General features: G+C 34.5%; 1 non-coding gene across 1 annotated transcript; it reads right to left on the reverse strand.

Moving 5' to 3' along the window:
- Positions 1-3,466: 3,466 nt before the first annotated feature.
- On the reverse strand, positions 3,467-3,527 carry LOC132351361 (U7 small nuclear RNA). Its single transcript, XR_009498297.1, has one exon. It is a non-coding gene; the product is annotated as a U7 small nuclear RNA (small nuclear RNA).
- Between the last annotated feature and the right edge of the window lie 1,170 nt (positions 3,528-4,697).

A 4,697-nucleotide genomic window follows, 5' to 3' on the forward strand; every position in this document is an offset into this window, starting at 1 on the left:
CATTCTCTGTAGCATATATCCATTTCTAACATACTATGCAATTCATATATTTATTACATTTATTACATTTTGCTTGTCTCCACTGCCAGAACGTGAGCTTTAGGAGCACAGAAATCTTTCTCTATAATTCAGTGATGTAGCTCAAACATCTAGAACACTTAGAAGATACTCAAAATATGCATTGGATGAATTGTTGAATTTCATCAGACTACTAAGAACTAAAAGTTTGTTTCGTTTGGGTTACCTTAACTGATATAGATACCACCCGGCTCATACTGTAAAGAAAAACATTTTCAAACTCAGTTGAAAGCTGTTAGAGATACTTTCACTGGACTTCAGTTTATGTACTTCCATCTAAATCAAGAGAGAACTAGGCTGTGTAGATGCTCCTTTAGTGCCATAAGGGTATAATTAAAAGAGCAGTCAAGTGGGTAAAATGAACTCTCACATTTTAGATTATTACTTGCAGAGGCCAAAAGCAAACAATGTAAAATGAAAATAAATTACAGTCATACTTCATTTTAGTGCACTTCACAGATACTGCATTTTTTACAAAGTGAAGGTTTGTGGCAACCCTACGCAGAACAAGTCTATCAGCGCCATTTTTCTAACAGCATTATTTTTTAATTAAGATATGTACATCTTTTTAGACATAATGCTATTACACACTTAATAGATTACAATATAGTATAAACATAACTTTTATAGGCACTGGGAAACCAAAAAATTCATGACTTGCTTTATTGCAATACTCACTTTATTGCAGTGGTTTGGAACGAACCTGCAATATCTCCAAGGTATACCTCAAAGAACATAAAAAAATCTTATAGAACAGTGAGAATAAATATACTTCTCTACTCTATACTGTTTCTAAGAAATTATTTTTTAAAATTGATCCCTCGAGGACTCTTTTTGTAAAGCATCAAAAAATAGTACTATTTGAAATTGATATTATAGACTAAAATGCTCTATTTTTGTAATCTAATTTTGAGAATAGGTTGTTTTGTAAAGTATGTTCCCAGTAGAAAGATAATTTATACACTTGAATCAAAAGAGGAATTTTAATATAGTGTTTAAAACTAGCCTTTTTAAAATAATAATGTAAAAGAAGTTTTCCATTTCCTAGTTAAAAATTGTTTTGTCATGTATGTGCATTATACATTTTTTAACATTTAATAACTGTAGACATTTGTCATTTGGTAGGGGCACCAAGCATCAGAGCCTCTGTGTCAAATATCTTTGATCCATCCTTCCAGATACACTCTCTACCCTGCCTCATCTGCTACCTGTGCTGGCAGTCTGGCCATATGGACTATATCCACATGTCCATATCTCTCTGGTTTCTGGTTCATTTAAGCCAATAGGGAGCTTTGGCAGGAGATCAGACTGAGGTAGGGGAGTGAAGTGAGTGCATTTATTTCCCTTGGCTCGCTCTCTGAAATGTTGTCTTGATCTGGCTGCCTTCAAAGTCACTGTTTCTGGGTCAATGCTTCTCTCAAGGGTGATGACTCTACCAAAGTAACCTACGTGAAATTGCATTTTATTGGTTAAATCTGCATTTCCTCCTGTTATTTAATTTGCATTTCTAGCAAAGTTGACCATAGTTTCATATTCCTGTTCCTTTGTTCATTTTTCTGTTGGGTTATTCAGTTGTAAACTTTCCCTAAAAATTCAGAATAACAATTCTTTTTGGTTGTATGCATTGCAAATAACTTCTTTCAGTCTTTGACTCACCTTTTGAATTTATTTGTGGGTTCTTTGTAATAAATAACATTTTAATTTTAATGCAATAAAGTTAAAATCTTTTACTTGTAGTTTGTTCTTTTTTTTATTTTTTTAATTTTTGGCTGTGTTGGGTCTTCGTTTCTGTGCGAGGGCTCTCTCTAGTTGCGGTGAGCGGGGGCCACTCTTCATCACGGTGCGCGGGCCTCTCACTATTGCGGCCTCTCTTGTTGCGGAGCACAAGCTCCAGACGCGCAGGCTCAGTAGTTGTGGCTCACCGGCCCAGTTGCTCCGTGGCATGTGGGATCTTCCCAGACCAGGGCTCGAACCCGTGTCCCCTGCATTGGCAGGCAGATTCTCAACCACTGCGCCACCAGCGAAGCCCTGTGGTTTGTTCTTTTTTGTGTTTTTTTACGTAGTCTTTTCTATCCGTGGGTAAAAGACAGTTTCGTATATTTTCTTCTTAAATCATTAAAATTTTGTTTTTGACGTTTGGGACCTTAAATATTATTCAAACTCTTCTAAAGTCTGCAGAAACAGCAATAAAATAAATAAATAAAACTTCACCTCATAGCTTACCTTAGCATTATTTTGAACTCATCTACTATATTGGGCACCATATTGAATTATAAAAGATGTGAGAGTTACCATTAGAAAACCTTATACTGAATTCTATTCTGCCACTTACCTGCTATGTGTCTTTGAGTTGCATAACCTCATATTTATTCATCTATAAAACTGGAGTAATCATAAACTTTCTAACTAGACTAAAAATTAAATTCTTGTGATTATACTTTACAAATTATAAAATTATAAATATTCTTTTTTGAATTTCTATCGGGACTCCCTGTTAAAAATACTAACTGGCATTAGTTTTATATTCATTCATTAAACTAATATGTACTGAACAGCTAACATTAGCCAATTTCCCTCATAAAAATCTCTACTCTCTTCCTGAGAGTAAATTTTAGAGCCAGCTTAGGTGAAAATGAGAAAAGCAATAGTTATCATTCTACTTCAAAATTGTTATGAGTGAAAAATTTACTTTGTGTCTATATAAGATTCAACATCTGGATAAAAATATAAAAACATTAATTTATTACCCACATTTCAAATGTTTTTGGTTTCTACCTAGATGCCTGTTTAATCATCTACATGATTTTATCCAATTATCTATCTTGCAACCAATCACCATGTAAGACCCGTGGGCGTAGCCAGTGCCCTGACACTTTGAAAAACATATAGTAAAATTGGTCTACTCTGGTGTGTAAGACGCCAGAAGTATCAGGATTTTCAGCAACACCAACCAACCATTTTGGCTACCATATCAACTGATTCAGATTGACTGAGGAGCAATTTTATGAACTCTGTGGGGAGTATGTGTTGTTATATCTGGGAACATCAGGTGCCAAGTGGCTTACTCTGGTCCTTCAGCCTTAGATGAGAAAGGGCATACAAATCAGTGTGTTCACATTGTTACCATGGTGACCATTGGGCTAAATGGAAGTCCTGAAAAATGCCCATCATAAGGTTGTATGTTGTTTTAAAAGCATGAGTAGAAAAAACATATATTTATATCACAGATTTGGTCTCACTGGGGGTTGAGTTATGTTCCTAATGTGCGGCCAGATGTTTTATATCACTCTCTTTTCATAAAGTAGAAAGTCTGATACACAGGCATTCTTGTTTATGAATATTAGCATACATGTTTCCACAGGGTATTTTTTTGGGGGAGGGGGGAGGAGGTGGTTTCCCATGTGGCCCAAAAAACCTGCTAGACAAATTCTAAAAGAGCTGTAACACTTCCACAGAGTATTTTAAATTGGTTTCATGTAGTTTGTATTGAGGGAAAAAAATCTCTGAAACATATCAACGGAATTTCTGAAAAACTGTTACATATACAAAATTTATCATCTTTTTAAAATTTTTATTATTTATTTTTATTGACATATAATTGATATATAAGATTGTGTGTGGCTAAAGTGTACAGTGTGTTGATTTGATATATTTATATATTGCAATATGAATACCACCATAGCATCAGCTAATACCTCTCTCATGTTGCATAATTATCATTTCTTTTTTATGAGGAGACCATTTAAGATCTAGTCTTTTCGCAACTTTGAGGTGTATAATACAGTATTGTTAACTATAATCACTAGATTATAGTGATCTCCAGAACTCACTCATCTTGTAACTGCAAGTTTGTAGTTTGTACTCTTTAATGAAGATCTCCCCAGTTTGCCCAACCCTCAACCCCTGATAACCACTATTCTGCTCTCAGTTTCTATGAGTTTGGCTTTTTTAGACTCCACATATATCAATACCTGCTATCATAGAGTATTTATCATTCTCTCTGACTTATCTCACTTAGCATAATGCTCTCAAGGTCTGTGTTGTCACAAATAAGATTTCTTTCTTTCTCATGCTGAATAATATTTCATTTTATATAGATAGATAGGTATGCATAAGGAAGATATAGAGATAGAGATAGAGAAGATATATGTATCTTCTTTATTCATCCATTTATGGAGACTTAGGTTGTTTCCATATCTGGTTATTATGAATAATGCTGCAATGGGAGTTCAGGTATCTCTTCAATATCCTGATTTCATTTCCTTTGGATATATACTCAGAAGTGGGATTGCTGAGTCAAATGGTAGTTCCATTTTTAATTTTTTTAGGAACCTTCATTCTTTTCTCCATAGTGGCTGAACCAATTTATACTTACATACTGAGTAATGCACAATTCTCCACATCCTCACCATCACTTGTTAAATCTTGTCTTCTTGATGATAGCCAGTCTAATGGGTGTGAGGTGATATCTTATTGTGGTTTGGGTTTGCGTTTCCCTGATGATTAGTGATGTTGAGAATCTTTTCCATGTACCTGTTGGCCATTTGTATGTCTTCTTTAGAAAAAATGTCTATTCATTCCTCTGCCCATTATTTATTGTTTTGTTATTGAGTTGTATG

This window comes from Balaenoptera ricei, chromosome 16, assembly GCF_028023285.1.
Source record: "Balaenoptera ricei isolate mBalRic1 chromosome 16, mBalRic1.hap2, whole genome shotgun sequence".
In the NCBI taxonomy this organism is placed as follows: Eukaryota; Metazoa; Chordata; class Mammalia; order Artiodactyla; family Balaenopteridae; genus Balaenoptera; species Balaenoptera ricei.